Source organism: Micrasema longulum, unplaced genomic scaffold (assembly GCF_059751315.1).
Source record: "Micrasema longulum isolate JH-2025_06_02 unplaced genomic scaffold, ASM5975131v1 h1tg001404l, whole genome shotgun sequence".
Taxonomy (NCBI): Eukaryota; Metazoa; Arthropoda; class Insecta; order Trichoptera; family Brachycentridae; genus Micrasema; species Micrasema longulum.
The window spans coordinates 5,312-24,696 of NW_028278590.1; the positions used below are offsets into that span (position 1 = coordinate 5,312).

Below are 19,385 nucleotides of genomic sequence, written 5' to 3' on the forward strand. Positions count from 1 at the left end.
TTTCGACTAAAGCAATGCGTATTCTTTCCTATTGAAGATTTCAACTGTAATGTTATATTATTATAGAACTTAAATTTTGAATTGTATTTATTATAAATCAGGTACGTCATTAAACCTTGTTGGAATGTTTTAATTATTTTGACCTTACAAGACTCTTTATACAAAAAAAAACGGTATCCTTGTAGTAAAAAATAATAAACAAAATCTTGACATTTCTTATTGTTGCAACTTATGGGATTTTTCTAGAGATAACCGTTCCTACATTGTAGTTGATAAACCTGTTTCTCGTAGGTAGGTACAGCAACTTACTGAACCTATAGTCAGAAATACGAGCGAATCGAAATTGGCGATTTTGAACAGTATCCTTTCTGGAGCAATGCATTAGTAAGGCAAAAAAAAAATGTGTCCGGAAATAGAAGACATGGCGACCAAACCGGCCCGCGAGAATCGAGACTCGACATTGGTACTAGTCGCTAGTCGTTCCTTGGCTTCAGCCGCGCCCGCTCGCGACCCGAGACGCCGCAGCCAGGCTACAAACTAACCCGCATTGCTAATATATTCAGTATATATATTTTTATAGTCACTCCAGAACTGCAGTGCATCTAGCCCCGTGACCGCCGGGAACGCGTTCCGATTTCAAATGTGACAGTCGGTGCTGTGTTGTGTGTGTTTGAAGTTTGAACGCAGCCATTTGATTAAGCGCTTTCCCGCCTTTTCCCCAGTACCGTTTGACGTTTGGTAAATTTTTTATCCACAAACAAAAATCAGATTGACAAAATACTTTTTTTAAATACAAACTTATCAACTTTGCTCATAGGCACTCGTTAAAGATTCTGTATACATTGGTATTTAGGCAAATTGTTTACGTGACAGTTGTTTGGCCTTGTTGTACACTTCAGCTGTGAAAATGTTGTTAAACTCGGGCTAAAAGTCATAATTTAATTGTGTAAATATTAACACGTTACTTTGATTTTGATATCTTATTTACTTAAATGAATCGCTTCTTATCAACAGTAAAATATTTGTTTTGATTTTTAACACTGATTTAAACAAATCTTTTTATTTGCATTGTGACGCAAATGGATTGATGTTTATATTACCTATTAAATTATATATAACCTATTAAATAGTTATGCATTCTAAAAACAGCAAATTAATTTTAATGAGATAAAATCAAAAATTTATGGATGCGTTTTTTATTTAAAAAATACAATATCAGCATTTCGCATTGAATTTTTATCAAGTGATTATGCCATTATTTTTATTCAATAAAAATTATGCCATATTATATAATACAAACACGGAAACTGTGTTATGTAAAAATTACTGGTCGACTCACAAAGAAGCCATTTAAGAAAGTATATCTTCACATCATTACCCGACAAATCAATTTAACACTTAACGTTATCTATCTAATCGTTCGATCAAATTCGCACATTTTTAAATAAGTTTTAACAGTTTTCTTTAAATCGTTAGAAAGTTGGTGCTAATTTTGAATGTTTTAACGACACAACAGTTTTGTTTTACCCGCATAAATAAAATTGCCAATTTAATTTGTGATCAGTGATACAAAACGCTTTCTTTGATTGCTGTATGGTGTTATAAAATATTTTAGCCATAAAACGAAATGACAGAAAAAATATAAACACGGAAAAATCTTTGTCCTTTTAGTTTTGTTTACTGCACTTTTGTTTCATTTTTAGATTTTTCAAGGAGTCATAAATTGTTGATCTAAGTCGCTCGGCTAACTGACAGTTCAACAATGCGTGTTTAAATAACAGCTGTACCTATGTAAAATCGCTCATTCAGATATGAATTATTTTACCACACGTCCAATTCCATTATAATATTTATAATGACGTCGATGAAAAACGGTTTTCAATACACAAGTGTGAAAAACATATGAAAATCACTTTGCCTTGAATAATGTCTTCACTATCATTGTTACAAAGAATATCATATCTTGCACCGTTATGTTAATAAAATATTTCTACCATAAACTTTGTCGTCAAACATTTTACTAAATGCTATTAAATATTTGTATGTAACCACTTTCCGACTTTTTCATATCTACCGGTTTTGAGGCGTACCCGTCTAATTTAACTAACATGCGCATCTCACTATACAAATTTACCATAGTAGTTGTACAAAAATATAAAACCAACGTGCTGATAGGAGACATGCTATTATAAGCTGAAACGAAGAAATTGTTATTGTAAAGTCATTTTTCCGAATTCGCAAATCACCTAATCAATTTTAACCATGACATTAATATAGATACAGGAGTTAAAATCTTAACAAATCAAAAAAAAATAACAACTCTGCAAACATAAAAATTTTAGTATTACATTATTTGTCATATTACTTAAAATGTTAGTTTATTTTCAATAATTAAAAAGCTTGATTTGTTTTCCTTTCGAACGAAAGATTGAAAATTGATATATTTATTATAGATAGTCGAATCAAATGCCAAAACACTCATGCAATTGATGTTAACGGTGTTTTTATTTCCTATAAAATATTGCCACGAACTAAATATACTTCATACTTACACACCTAATAGTATTTGTTTTTTACGGCAATATTTGAATATGAATAAACGGATTAATGATTTGATATTAGAAAAGAATCTAAAACTATCACTTTTTTTAAAAGCAATCAACGGGCATTATGAAAGCCCTAATAGATAGGTATACTCATGGCATAATCTAAGCAGACATCACAAGTGTGTCACACCAAGTCAGGAATGATAACACCGCTTGCTTCTTGAATGCTTTCTTTTGCTGTAGGAACACATCGACAGTACTGTTTATTAAAACTTTGTTAACTGTTCTGAGGATCCTTGGCGAAGGGGAAAGGAATCCGACTTTGGTTCTAAAATTTCCCACGGCAAAAACAGCATTAGTACGCAAGTTACGATGAGGTAAATTAAGGGTTATCTGAGCAAGGATATTATGGGCATCTATATAGTTAGTCGGCTTCGGGGTGTAATGGTCAGCGCATTTGCCTACCATGCAATGATGCAAGGTCTCAGGTTCGATTCCCGACATGATTGAGATAAAATATGATTTTCAAATGTTTTTTTACACTCGAATATTTCATAGTCTCTAAATTAACACATGAAGCGTAAGACTGATCACCTTACCTTCATGTAACAAAAATTATCAAGATACGCTGCGATTGGTGTACCAATGCAGTGCCCTATGCACCATTAGGTGCGGAAAGGGAATGATGATGATATAATTAGATATCATATTGTGCAAGAATATTAATCCAACTAAAACTCTTTTGAGTTCCAAACTAAAAATGAGAGAGTATTCTAGACAATCATAATAGTTGATATATTGTTTTTTTCCACAGACATTTTTTTGTGGAACTGCATTTTTAATTATAATAATAAAAATACGTACATAGTTTTATTCTACTTTTATTTATAAACTTTTACCAGTGACCGGGTTTCGTCGTGACCGACATCGTCAGACTGGTGTCAGTAAAAAAATATAAATAAAAGTGGAAGAAAACTATATACTATACCATCTGGAAAATCCAATCATATACGACTACTCACTAAACGATGAAATATTATCATCTGTGTCTAGTATACGAGATTTAGGTATTATACTTGATACTAAACTTTCTTTTACAATTCATATTGAACATGTTATCGATAAATCCTTAAAAATTCTTGGATTTATTGACAGAAGCACAGCTGACTTCAAAAATGTCAATACCCTTAAAACTATATTCTGTTCCCTAGTTCGCCCGCACCTAGAGTATTCCTCTGTTATCTAGTCTCCGTATTATGATGTTCACATCAAGAATATTGAATCAGTTCAACATCGATTTTTGAGAAAGATAGGCTAGAGGTTGGGCTTATCCAGAGACCTATATACGTATAATGAGTTAGAAACTACCTTGAATATATCATCTCTTCAAGACCATCGAAATAAATCCGACCTTATAGTCCTATTTAAAATTCTCAACTCACTCTTTGATGCGCCTGAACTACTGAGCTCAATAAAATTAAATATCCCAACTAGAAACCTCAGACAAAACTTATTCTTTTATACCGATAACCATAGAATTAACTATGGTTTTCATTCCCTTATGCCCAGAATTCTTAGGTCTGCCAACAAACATACCCGTCTTGATTTCTTTGATAACAAGTTGTCTTCTTTCAAACGATCGCTGAATCAAATTCAATTATAAACACCTCTCTCTCGCTACCACTCCCACAAAGTCTACTATAAACCATTGAGTCTTTCTATTTTTTTTAGAATAATTTTCCATGTATAAATGTGTCCATAAAAATGCCCATTGGGCGGATATATAAATAATTAAATAAAATAAAAATGAATATACGTATTTTTATTATTATAATTATAAGAGTATTCAATCAATTTCTAAATTTTTACGACTAAAAAAAATTACGTTGAACCTATTAAATCCTTCAAAATTACAATTCACTTGTATACAATATGACAGTCTTAATTCATTTGTATAAAAATAGTTCTTTTTGCATGTAAACTTTGCAAAAAGAGTCGGAATTCGAAATGCCAGTCTAATTATCTCAAGCTGTATCATTTGTGAATATCTTCGCACTGAACTTTTGAAGAACAATATCCTTTCTCACGCGTCAGTCGTAGGATTTTATTTGTAATTATATCATTAGATTGCTCGCGTCACTTCCGCTCGAACATAATGGATAAGTGGATGGTGTATAATGCTGTCGGCTGATCTTCAGGTGATGATCAAAACTCCATTACTTACCTTACCTTATTTATACCTTACAAGGGACCGTCCATTATGCTCCTTGGAACTCCGAGCAATAATTACACTTAGTTTCCGATATCATTCTTTAGTTCTAGACGTACTACCAACAATGATTATAGTAATAACAAACGTCTAATTAAATCATTGGCATTACGTGCCACAAAAGACTATTACAAGTCAACCACAAATCGCTCGAATAAAAAAAATGATTTTTGTTTTAGGTACACTCGCACAATTTATTTAACGATTCTCACTTATTTATAAATTATTTGGATAATATGAAATTGAATAAATACTTGAGTGAACAGAAAATAGTTGTGGTACAGTAAAACCAACTAAAAAATCATAACAATGACAGTAGGTACAGAATAAACGTTTTTAACTCTCGGGTGAGTTTCGCAAAAACTTTAACTTTTTGTCAAAATAATTCCTAATATGATATCTAAAAGTCTCAATATTCTGGGTAGATGTGCCTGGAAGCTTACAATGAAACGTCTCTTCGTTAATAACAGTTGTTATTTTAAGTTAAATATATTTGAACTATCATAGACAATGTGTTTATATTTATTTATTTTACAGAAACAAACAGTCGACAATGATATAATAACATAAAAAAGATACGGTTTAAAGAGAGACCAGCGAAGTTTTTAAATAAAAATCATACAATACATATTAAATTGTGGTACAACAAAAGGGTGTATTTGTATGAGAGTAAGTGTATGGGTATGTTTGTGTGTATGTGGGGGAAAGTGTTCAGGTGTGTGTAAATGTGAGCATCATTAAATAGCAAGTGCGATCGTATCGCAGCCAACAAGAATCAGTCTTAATTTATTTTCAAATAAATTAAGGGGCGTGTTCAATATATCAATAGTTGAAAAAAAAGCATTATAGCTAGAGCAAGAACGATAGAGAAATGTTGTGCATAGTTAGTGCTACAGACTGGCAGATGGAATAAATACTTATTTCTTGTCACGTGAAAGGGGATATTAAGATTAATTTAGGAGAGTAGGTTAAAAGAGTCTTCTTTGTTATTTAATAATTTGTATAAATAAAACTGGCAGATAGAATAATATACATATATGGTATAAATAGCATAATTCCGATATAGCGCGTCTATTTCCAAGGGTAAAAATCCATTTTGTTTAGCAGATTGGCTGTAAGTACAAAGCGTTTTATTGTTTTTATAATCTAGGTATTTAAAAAAAATTCGTTGAACATTTTCAATCCTTTCTATGTTTGTTATGTATTGTGAGATCCACACAACGGATGCAAACTCCAAGTTACTGCGTACAAAAGTATATATGGAGAATATTGATCAATTTTATGCTACTAAATTATAAACGACGAAAATTTCATTTGTTTACAAATTTCAAACTGTAGATGTTTAAAATGATGGTTTCGCTACCAAAAATACACTTGAACTAAAAAGAGAACTCGTGAAAACGCACTTTTTGTATCTTTATGAAAAATGTCCTGTTCTTATTTTGTTTTTACTTCTGTTTCTATTACAAACTTCCGGGTTCAACATCTGACTAGCAGAGTCTGTAACGATCGATACTAACTCATCTGAGTCTAGAATATCTCCTCAACTACGCTAGTCGCATTTTATTTTCCGAATAGTTTCGCGTCTGTCGCTGAACGCGCAGAGTGAACATTTCGGTAAATGAGACATTTTTGGTGCGACTTTGCAGTTTTTTGCACACCTTAATTGCATATTTTTTAACCGCCGAAATACGACGATACAAAAAGATATACGCTTTATAATCTTGCATAAAATATTTCTTTCGACGCTTGAGATATTTCGAATAATTTTATAATAACGGTATCCATTATAAATCATTTTCTTATCTTTAAAAAAATCACAATCAGCTTTTTAAGAAACTTGAATTTTATATAACATAATGTCTTAAAATCACTTAGAGTAAGGTACAAATAAACGGATCTGGCTAAATTATCAGACAAGTCTAGCGGGCAAAGTAAACAAATCATTAAATTATTAATCTTTTTTTGTAAAATTACAATAGACTTCCACCGAGAAATTAAATAACCAATTATTATATTTTAGGCTATATACAGAGTGTTTAGTTTAGTGTCCAATAATGACAGATCTATTGTTTATTCGGTTATTGCTCCTTACAAGTTTACAAAAGAAAATAAAATTATTTAAATAGAGGATGATATTAAAATAATGCAGAATAATAGCAAGTAGAAATGCAAAGAATATAATATTGTTGGAAAACCATCGGTCAAAAATAATGGAAGCAAAGAACGATCTGTTTTTTCAATCATAGACTTCTCTATGACAGGAACTTAATTATTATGTCCCGAGTCTTTTAGGAAAAAAATGGTTTTCCAATTAATTAAAACAAATAAGGGCATGTCAGTAATTTATTCAATGTTCAATTAATGAAATGATTGAACAATAAGTGACGGTAATGTCTTCCTGTCAGAGCAGAGTTACTTTATAAAAGTGTACTAAGATTATTGCAAAATACTTGTCAAGTGATCAGTGGTCTTTAGAGGACATTCAAGGCTGACGGCTTTTACTGATAAATAACCCGTGAACAGATCTGAATCGATTAAGTGAGTACCCAGTACTAAGCGGAACTTTTAAGTCAATCGCTTCACACACCTACTCCTTTTTATGAAGAATATATCTGTAAAAAATGGGGTCCTACTCGTAATTACATGAATCTAACATATGCACGAATAACAAATTATTATTGATATTTAATAAAAAATATCCTAAGAGTCCCAATCAGAACTAGCTTCCTCGGTATATTTAAAAAACTCAATGTAAATTCTATAAAACAACTTTATGCAAAAGCTTTTTTACTATACGCACGTAAACATTATTCTCTACCTTCCATTACAAATAAAATAGTCACTAGATACTCCACCCTGATGCTGCAAAAAAATAAAAAATAAATACAACCTTCGGTCAAAGAGGATTGACCTACTACTCGGTTAAAGTTTACAATCTACTTCCATTATCCATAAGGACAATAAGTAAGTTCTTAAAATATAAAATTGCTTTTAAGAAATGGATAGTGGAGGTGGGTTGCGCACGGATCGATGAGTGGATCAAGCGAAATATGTAAAATGTATGCACTGTTTATGAATTTTATTAATTAGTCTATATAAATTGTTTATGTTTTTTTATGAATATTTTTGTTTTTTATTTTGTTTATTATGTTAATTATAATTAGGTTAATTGGTTTAATAAGGTTTTTTTTTTATTGTAATTATTTTGTTAATTTTTTAAACTTTGTTAAATATATTTCATAACTTTGTTAAATATTATTATCTTAGGCATGTTTCAAATTTTTGTAAAATGTTTCCCTCGGCAGGGGACACCCCAGTGAGAAAACATTATTCTGTATAAAAAAAAGAATTCAAACAATGTTAAAGTATAAATAAATAAATAAAAATAAATGACGAAGTAATTTATAATAAGCATTATCCTAATGTTATCTTAATCCAAAATAATAGTTTGCTGTGTGCTTTTGATTTTAATTGCGGAAAAAACAACCCGAAATTATTCTTGTGAGTATCTAAAAATTGAGCAATTCACGTATTTTTTGTATGAAGAATACGTATTTACCCCTTTTGTATTTTACTTTTAACTTTTTCAGTGTACAATACAAAACTTAAAGACATAGTAATAACAATATTTAATAACAATATAATAACATAATAATAACAATATTTTGAGTTTGTCCAAATTTTTGTAGACAAGGACTGGATTCAACTCTCTGGGGAGCTGTTTATATTAACATATTACAACAGAGATGAAGAACATTTAAGAGAAGGTAATATAGAAGTCCAGGCATCTATTCTATATTACCTTCTCTTAAATGTTCTTCATCTCTGTTGTAATATGTTATTATAATAATAAATATGTACATCTCCTTTCCCCTCCTTATCCTCTCTTCAGGCATCCTTGTTCTAATCCTACCCAATATTCAATAACTTACTGTTCTTAAAAAAATAAAAAATAAATTGATTATTGAAAAATATTTACGAGTACATTAAAATAACATTTTTATATGTATAAACTTATATGTATTTATTTAATATGTAATATATTTTCTTTACTAACTTTGTATACTTTGTGGAAATCTGTTATTGGTTCTGAGTTTATTTATTTATTTATTTATTGTGGATAACTTATATAGCGCCATTTTCGTAAAAAAATACCTCAAGGGCGCTTTACATGGTGATTCTACTGTTAAGTTAATTTAATTGAAGCTTTAAATTTGTAATTTGATTAAAATAATTTATTTTGTTGTCACGTGCTACGGATTTATTCAAATGATTTAGAGAACAAGTGGGTTTTAAGTTTTTTCCGAAACATCACTTCACTTTCACAGCCTCGCACCTCTGCTGGGAGAGCATTCCATGCCATAGGGCCTGCGACCGCAAATGCGCGCTCACCAAATTTAGTGCGCTGTTTGCGTAGAGGTATAATAACTTTTCCTCTCGCCGTAGACGTAGCTGATCTAAGCGTGAGACGCCTGTCAGCTAGTTCATCTGGAATGCATAGTTCCCTTAGATATTCCGGAGCCGAGTTGTGCAGTGACTTATACATAAGCCAACAGAGTTTGTATTCGACCCTCTGTGGAAAACGTAGCCAGTGTAGTTCCCGAAGTAGTGGAGTGATATGACTGAACTTAGAGATTCCGAAAATAAGTCTCGCTGCGGCATTCAATACAGATTGTAGGCGAGTCATTTTGTTCATTGGTAGACCTGCATAGATACCATTACAATAATCGACTCTAGACACTACAAACGCATTTATTAATTGACGGGCGGCATCAACCGGCAAATTTTTGCGTATGCATTTAATTTGTCTCAGCTGGTAGAAGCATGAACTTATCGTTCTACTAATTTGAGCGTCAAGAGATAGGTCAGAATTGAGTAAAACTCCCAGTAGTTTAACGGTGGGTAGAACGGCACTCCCTACATTGGGTAGAGCCGTATCCTGGATCAAATTCTGTCGTCTGGCTGAAGCCACCCACAGTTGTTCAGTTTTTGATGGGTTTAATGTTAGTCTGTTTTCAGCCATCCAGTTTCCTATTTTCTTGATGCATCCATCAATTAAATTGACAAGCACACTTCTCTCGCCTGGTTTGCAATAAAAATAAATCTGCGTATCATCTGCATAGCAGTGCGACCACAATCCACATTCTTTGATAATGTTCTCTATATCTTTAGTGTAAAGGAGATAGAGAAGTGGTCCGAGTACTGACCCTTGAGGCACTCCTGTAGACACCCGAAAGTTGGTTGAGCTTTTACCCTGGAACACGACTGCATATTCTCTTTTATTAAGATATGAACTGAACCACATATGTGCCTGATCACGGATACCATAAGTTTTCTCCAGACGTTCAAGCAAAATATTATGGTCTACAGTATCAAATGCAGCACTCATGTCCAGAAGAGCCATCAACACCAGATTACCAGAGTCCACCGACGTTATAATGTCAGACAGTACTCTTATCACTCCCGTCTCCGTGGAATGAAAACGTCGGTATGCCGATTGCCTTACCGAAAATAAAGAATTCCGCTCGATATAGTTAACGAGCCTGTGAGAAACTATTTTTTCTAGTATTTTTGATACGATGGGAAGATTTGAAATAGGGCGAAAACTGGAAAGATCTTCCACATCTAGTTGGGAATTTTTTAAAAGTGGAGTTACATTTGCTTTTTTTATGGCTCTCGGAACAATGCTGCGCTCCATGGATGTATTAAATAAATCTGTTAAAAATGGAGCTAATACGTTAATGCATTTTTTCAAAAGCCATGTTGGCATCGGATCTAATATACATTGTTTGTTGGGTAATGCTGCAACAATTTTTTTTTTTTTTTTAGTTTTAGAGTTTACACACTATATCCGTTTGTTTACTATAAATATGTATGTAGAAATGTTGGTTTCCCAAATAAAATTTAAAAAATATAAAAGTTGTCACTTCTCAACAATGTTTTGAGTTTGACCAATTTTTGGAGATATGAACCGGATTCAACCCCCTAGGGAGTTATCAATATTAACACATTCCAACAGAGATCAAGAACACCTTTGAGAAAGGAATATAGAAGCATGGGCATCTTCAGGGCTTATGACCTGTCATCGTCTGGTTTAAGTGGCCACATTACACACTGTCTAATATTCACCATTCTGCCTATATTTGATACAAGAAGAAGCATGAAAATTAAAAAATATTTTCAGGCGTTGCCAGTATGTAGGTGAAATAATTAAATCAGATGAATCTCAACCGCAACAATAATGGTTTCAGCTCTTTAACTTCACAAACATCAACAGATGAAAAAATTGAAGGAATATAGATTTTCCGAATGTTTAAGTTTACTGTTTACCATATATATATATATGTATATATTTATTTTTTTGTTTCTGGTTCTATATTTGTGGTGATATACACATGTGTCTGTGTCAACTAATTGCTAGTCCCATCTCAACACAGGACTTTTAGTCCCATGGAGTTGGGACTTATGTCTCAAATAATGTACAATAAACTAATGTATGTAAATAAATAAATAAAAAATCGAATATAGGCAGAACCGTGAATGTTACACAGTGTGTAAAGAGGCCACTTAAACCAGGCGATGACAGGTCATAAGCCCTGTGAATGCCTAGACTTCTATATTACCTTGTTTTTCATCTCTGTTGTAGTGTTAATAAAAATATTTTATTAACAACATTACAATATCTTTATTTTCTATTTTTTCTCGTAATACATATCTCTGGATTATGTTGAGTCCGCCTAACTAGGTAAAACCGATTTTAAGGCAAACTTTTTTTTGTATGGAGCTAAACAAACAGATCATGAGTACCTACTAGTGAATTTATTTTACAATATTTAATATCCTTTTTCTTTTTTATCAAATATATTTTAACAAATGTTCTAACAAGTCCAGTAACCATTTTTTTGTAAATGTATAAAATTGGATCCGGGTCATGATTGTACAAAGATCAATTAATATGTTGAATATTTCTGAACCCCAAAACCTAAAATTTCTTTGCCCGAAATAAGAGTTTTTGGTAGACTCCATGACTCACCCTCTAATTTAATTCCTGGTAGTATATGAGTGTTCCTTTTGTGATTTAGCAGAATAGTGAACTTTTACAAACATCATGGTTTTATTAATATACAACTTCCTTACATCTAAGATCCTGGATTCCCCAAACAACTTATTGCTGGAGTACCACTTATTGGAGGGTTTTTAAAAATTATATTTATGATCGATTTTTGAGCAGACTCGGGAGGTCACTTTTGTAAAACAAACCAAAGCCGGATATTCCTTATTTATAAATTTTGTTATTTAGTTCTACTTCAACAGGAATTTGATGTCATTTTGTTAAAGGTAAACTGCATTCATTCCGTACTGCTCTACAAAATTAATGACAATAATTTCAAATTCCTCTACCGTCTCTCAAATTTTTAAGGCTTATTGAACTCTGAACGTTTTCTCGAAATCGCAATCGTGACGATGCATTTTTTCTAAATGATTATGTGTGCTGGTTTGCGAAAATTCTTTTTATTTCGTGTTTCTATTCTGTTGAAAATTAATTTCTGTAAAATGTTTGGAGCATCTCTCTTATTTTGGAACGGCTTTTGTCGGATTTATTTGATATTTCAGTTAGATGCTTATGGCCATATTACACGGATCAGGAAATCGTTCTAAAATCCTGTTCATAATTTTGAGCAAGAAACCTGGTTGTACGTATGTTTACTGATTTAAAATGAGTTTGTGAGCGTGCGAAACAAATATTTTATTTATTTAAACCCTTTGTACACAGTTTTCATACATATGTATAAAGGCGGGCATATTGCCTTAAGACAATTTTTTCCTACCTACCCAAAAAAAAATTGTCAAACATTTATATTTTTTAAGAAATAAAAATTGACTAAATATCTACACTATACTATGAAGAGAGGAGGAGGTAAAGAGGGAAGGAAAGGGGAAGAGAAAGGAAAAACTCAAATATTCAGGAAGCGACATTTTATTCGTGTTTTGAAAGTAGCGGCGTCTCCGCCATTAGCGGGTAGATTATTCCATAATCGAGCAGCATTACTTTTAAAGATGAGGCAAACAAATTAGAGCGATTAATACTCTTCATTATTTTTCACATCCGCTCTTAACTGAACTTAACCTCACCAAACGCCTCTGGGAGACCCTACCGCCGACCAGCTTCTTCTGAAAAATAAATCGGTAGATTCGTTATCAGCTAGAACCGTTTCATACAAAATAATTAAACTGTTACTTGTGGCCAGCCAAAAACTGTTATTTAAGAAAATGTTGATTGATTGATTTTGCCACACTGCTTCAAAACCGTTTTTTTGGAAACAGTTTCATATTGCCGGACTTGATTTTGTAGAGGAGGAAGGTTGTTACTATACAGTTTCACATGTAACAAACAGTTTTAAAAATACGGTGAGCGGTGGCGAAAGGGATGATTTGTTATAAAAATTGCCGATGAAGAACTTCAGCACTTCGGGAAATCAGGTATGTTTTTTTTCTCAATAAAGTTATGGAAGATTTCCCGTTAACTTATCGTCAACGGACTATTCAAATAACCGAGAAGAAGCAAAAGAGAATTTGAGATGTCACACGTGGATCAATTTCAGAAATACAAAACTTTACAAAATATCACTGATAATACGCTACATATTTAAAAAAAAAAATAGTTTGACTTTGTTTAATAAAAAATATATTTTAAAAAACCACTGAACTTTCTCATTGATCAAGTTGTTAAAAAATCGGTAGAACTAGCATCGAATTCGGTAGATCGCTCCCAAAATCGGTAGAGTAGCCTAATACAGCAGAAAAATCGTAATCGACGGCCTTCCGGGACCACGTGAGCCCGCAGGCGTAAAGAAGAGGCAATTTGGGTTATGGCTCTCTGAGGCAACCGCAGAATGTGTCCAAGCCAGGTTCACCTCCGCAATCTTAAGAAGTTCGTTATTGGAGGCTGATGCGTTCGTTCTTGTACTTCAATGTTAAAAATGTTGCAATAACGCACAGACGCTTTGAACGCACAATATTTGATGCACTTGCAGATTCTTAACGAATATATGAATAATTTCTCGAACCGGAAAATAAATGCATTCTTGTTCGATTCCATCGTCTTAAAAAAATATTTTCCGAATTCTACATAGTACTTCTATGCGCGCGCTGAATCAGGGTTAAAATTATTTCAAAATTAGAATGTGTTATAAATATTTGCGTCCACATACCATTTTGTGTATACACGACACAATGTTTTAACAGACAAAATCTGATTAGTTTCTGATCAGACCGGTTTTTCGATCCGTATAAAATAGCTTTTAGTCAAACTTGTGTATTTACCGGTTGAATAATGAATACAGCACGAAATACAACATACTGTTGGGAAATTTTCTGTCGACCCGGACCACACAGACTAAACACGTCAGCGAGAATAGCGCATGCAAGTTTCACGATGCATTTAGAACTAACCGTTTTTCCATGAACCTAAGTAGAAAATAGAAATAAACGCCATAAACCTATATCCAATGAACGTTATCCATAGACTTCCAAATGTTGTTACCAACAATACTTTAACTCGCATGAAGAACTTTTTTTGAAAAGAGAATATATGTACTGAACCCGGCAATATATATCGTACGTCGGCATTTAGAAAGAGACCCTCAGCTATATTTGGCTCTGTAGAGCTTCGTCTTTGTCATACACGTGTCACGTATAATATCCGCCAGTGGTTGTTAAGCGTTCTTACACGTTGGGACATTTTTAAACTAACTTACAATAAAATAAACTATCAGACTTAAATGAAAACTATCAAACTAAAATAAAATGAACTATCAGAAGTTTCGATAGTTAAATAACTGTAGGCATTTTTATAACTGTTGACTTATGAGATGTCAAACGTCAGAGAAGAAGTGATCAATTATTTTGTTCGATTCACAGATTAATACGGTATTTTTAGATTTCTAAAAATTTTAGGAGCAAAAAAACCTAATTAGAGGGTAATAATGGAGAGTAACAGAATACACCTCACAATTAAAAGTGGTGGGTACATTAATATTCAATTAATTTTGGAAATCCCAAATAAGCCTTTTTTCCAAAAAATCCACGTTACAAAACAAAAATAAACGATAACTTCTTCTCTAACGTTTGACATCTCATCAGTCATCAGTTATAAAAATGCTTACAGTTATTTTTAATGTTATTTATTATTTATAGTGCTTACAATTATAGGTATGAAAACATTAACAGCCCTGCTTTTGATAGATATTGATAGCGTCCTTACAAGATGGTATGCTTGACTACAAAGATCTGGACATAAAAAAATGGTTGGTTCTTCTTATACTTGAAAGTATTCAGTTTTCAGTATTCTTCGAATCAGTTTTCAATACAGCTTAATCAAATCAAGGTGCTGTCCTCTCTTTTACTCCCGCTCATCCCTGCTTTGGTATGGTTGAGACAGCATTGGCAGATATTGATAGCAGAGTAATATCTAAAGACTCGGATTGCCTTTAGCAGCGGATGTATGTGTGTAGCTTCCATGTAACGGGTTTAGTTGTTTCAAAAACTCGTTTCCAGAACGAAGGCTCAAAAAAGCCGGACGAAGTCTTCGCGAGTTGTCACCGCTGTGAACTTAGATATTAGTTGCTTAGTACTGGGGACGTGATCTTAAGTAATAAGTTAAAGATAATAACAGACCACTAAGAAGCGGGTATGATTATTCGTTAATAAGCGATTTCTCCCTCTTCTTCATAAACAAACAAACGAACCAGAAAAACATTTGTCAATTTAATAAGGAAGTCCAGTGTTTAAAAACAAAAAAAAATCTGTGATAATTTTTTTTATAGTTTATAAACACAGATTTTTAATTAAGTAAGCTATTTTTATGTATCGTATTAGGAGGCGGCCTCCGTGGTGTAGTGGTCAAGACGCTTGACTCACACACGGAAGGTTCTGGGTTCGATTCCCGGTGAGAACACAAAAAAATTAAATGTGATTTTTCTCAAGCCTGGGTGTTCTGTGATGTAATTAACCACTATTATTGGGCCTCCTGGCCTGTTGTGGTGCAAAAAAAAATATATAAGCGTTTTGATTTATTAGATTTCAAATTTCTAAATTAACTCCGCGTGTGACGTCAGAGCTTCTTCTTTGTCAGTTCTTCCGATTGGTTCGTTTACGTTAGCAAAAAAAAGTAAGCAAACCGGATATCCTTCACAGCTCTCTTATCATTAGTTGGTTCATATGAACCAGTGACGTCGTTCAAAATAGTACGTTTTTATGAAAATATATATTTTTTAATTTCGTACATTTTCAAGAAACTTTGCCGTCCAATTTAATGCTCTAATTTTTACCGCGCGCAAGATAACATTTTTTGTATCCAATTTCCCGTAGGGCTGAAGTTCCTCATTAGAAATCAAACCTACTTTTAAAAAAGAAAAAAAATTGATAGATATTCCCGGCGCAATCACGATATAAATATGTCAATCTACTACGCATGGTTTATAAAATGTTAAATAAAACGTTCGCCACAAATTTTTGTTTTGTACATTTTATAAATATGATATCGGGTTGTGGTCCTGTGGCTTGTGTTGCGTTGTAAAAACCCGAGGTCCGAACCCTACTCTGCACCGACTTGATTACCATTTTCTAATAGTGAGTTATTTATAACTCGTTGAAAATGGCCACAAAATTAAAACGTTTGGGTTAATCGTAAGAATGTAAATATTTATTTTTATTTTTAAAAAATAATTTGAAGATAGCATGTCAAGTTTGTCAAATTTACAGAGGTTGATGGCTTATGGATTGTGGATTAAGAAAAATCATGTAAAATAATTGCGTTTTTACCTGGAATCAAACCCTGTTACAAATCCTATTACTGTGTGTTATGTTTCTTATAGTAAATATAAATAAGACACGTGTACATTGTAAATACTAGGAGTATCGTGCTAGATGAAGAATTCTCCGAACTGAGTAAAAGCTGCCTAAAGAATGGAAAACCAGTTTGGTCCACATTTATTTTGCAGGTCATTGTTAGTTTCATTTTCAATAGATTAAAGTTGCTTAAAAATAGTTTCGGTATCTAAAATTCTTTATCTAATACAACGTGACGATCTTTGCTGAGCTAAGTTATTCACGTGTTAAGTGGTTCAGTTGGTAGCATTGCGAATTTCTGTCTTTCAATAATTTACCTAGATTCCAAAGGTTTGCTTAATTTAGAAGATCGCCGTCTACTATTAGACATGGGGGTCCTTCATGACATACTTAGTGGACGCCTTGATTGTTCGGCTCTTATGTCATCAAATGTCCCTGGCTACCGCACCCGTCACACGTCGAGCTCTCTATTTCATGTGCCAGCATTTCGTACAAACTATGCCCAGAACTCTCCACTAGTACGTTTTGCTCGTGAATATAATTTGAACTTTCCCCTTATTGATCCCTTTGATTGTACCAAATTAACAATAAAAATGCGCGTTTTAAAACACTCCTTTTTGTCTTATACTTAGTTTCAATAATTTAATCTTATATTATCTTTAACTCTTAATATTTGATATATTTTTGTAATTTTGACACTTGTGCAATTATATTTACACACATGTCTACCCTTATTCCATTATAACACCCACTTACCCACCCTCTCACACACTTACACTCACCCAAACACTCTAACATGTATTTATTGTACGAGTATTTAATGTATTTCTGTGGATATATGTTATCGGTTTTATTCCCTGTATATTTTTTTTACGTGTATTACTGTTGGTATACCTAATAAATAAAAAAAATTTATAAAAATAAAAAAGCAAAATAAATTAATCACGATTTCAAAATTATTTACGAAAGTTTTACCTGATGCTCAATTCTGAGATTTCCGTATTTTTTAATATTTGCTTGCTGTTTCAATAATTGTTTTTAAAATTGTATGTTATGTTTTTATTGTAAAAAGTACAGTAATCATTTGATGGAGTTGATAAAGAGTGCGACGCAACGTAGACAAACAAGGTATAAATAATGTGGGGGTAACTTCTGGCCTAAAGTAAAGGATTAAAATATTGTTTGAAATGTGAACTCTAAGGAAAAGAAGTAAAATTTACCAGAAACAAACTATCAATATACACTATTAAAAGTCTTACAAGCATGTTAAGTTAATTATTTTTCTTTATATACGGAAGCACTGAAGCTTATATGAATAAAAATTTACAGACAATAAAAAAAAAGGAATTTCTTCTGCCATTTACTTAAACATTCATTATTTTCATTGACTTTCCCGTGCGCGATTTTCATATAAATTTGTAAGGAATGAACCAAGTGAATAATTGTTTCCTGTCAAACGAAAACTCAGGGTTCAAAAATTTACTCTGAAATGAACATCGGAGCCGGACGGACGTCGCGTCACTTGAGGTATTGTCGATACATTTTCTTACGAAAAACATGTTTTGTGCATCCTATAAAATACCTCACCTACGCGTGTTCACTAGTCTCTCCTTCGCATAATTAATTAATCTATGTAGTTTTCTATTTTATTTACTAAACAATAAATTATAATGCAAGGTAAAAATTTAGATTTTTTATAATGATTACAAAAATACTTTTAAAAATGTATATTTTCCACAACTAATACTGCATAGGGCACGGAATTGGTACATCAATCGCAGCGTATCTTTATCATTTTTGTTACATGAAAGAAGGATGATCAGTCTTACGCTTCAGGTGCCAGCCCATGGATTATAAAATATTCTAGTGTTAAAACACTGTTTTAATTAAATGATTCACATCAACCACGTCGGGAATCGAACCCGAGACCTCTTGCACGGCAGGCAAACGCGCTGACTACTTCACTAATTCGATGAAATGTGTACATGTTTGATGCTAGCTACAGTAACATAAATATAGATAATATAATATGGATGCCAGCGATGTCAATCATTTGAGAGAACCATTTTTTTTCTTTAAATTTTGTTTGTGAAACCAACAGTACATATTTAGAGTAAATGACATATTATATTTATTTATTATATATACGGCCTAAGCCAATTACAACAGTTACATGAAAAAATATATGTACTCGTACATGAAACCGAACAAAAATAACATAAAACTGTGTAGCAAAGAAAAAGCAAGGGCAATAAAATAATGGTATACAATATATTCACAAACGTAAAATAAGACTTCGAGCTAAACCATGCCAATTCATTTTTATCCCACACTGTTTTAGTGGCGAAGAGATCTACGAAAAACCAGAAGATCTATCCTAAGGAGTTCCAAGTTATGTGACGAATTGACTAATCTACACATTCTGGACATTGGAGCATAAAAACAAACTTTGCTCTTAGAAGATTGAATAAAAAGCAGATTTTAGTAGATATATTATATAAACTCAGTTACAATCACAAGTGTCCACAAATTGTACAAACTTAGTAAAGAAAATATAATAAATACACACATATATGGTTTATACATTATATTATTATAAGTACATCTTATCTAGTTATCTCTTAAGTAAATATTTTTTACCTTTTATGATCATTTTAAAACACTGTACGAATGAATAAATAAAACTTCCTTTTTTTATAGGCAATTTACTAATCTGA

General features: G+C 32.4%; 1 protein-coding gene across 3 annotated transcripts in view; it reads left to right on the top strand.

The window, feature by feature from the left end:
• The first annotated feature begins 480 nt into the window (after positions 1-480).
• The window catches only part of LOC148275527 (uncharacterized), a 200,373-nt gene continuing 181,468 nt past the window's right edge, over positions 481-19,385 (top strand). Inside the window, exon 1 of one of the 3 annotated variants that reach the window (XM_088235572.1) lies at positions 481-738. The gene's annotated coding sequence lies outside the window, so the exon portion shown is untranslated. The remainder of the gene's footprint in view (positions 739-19,385) is intronic. The other 2 variants (XM_088235573.1, XM_088235574.1) reach the window with 2 other exon arrangements.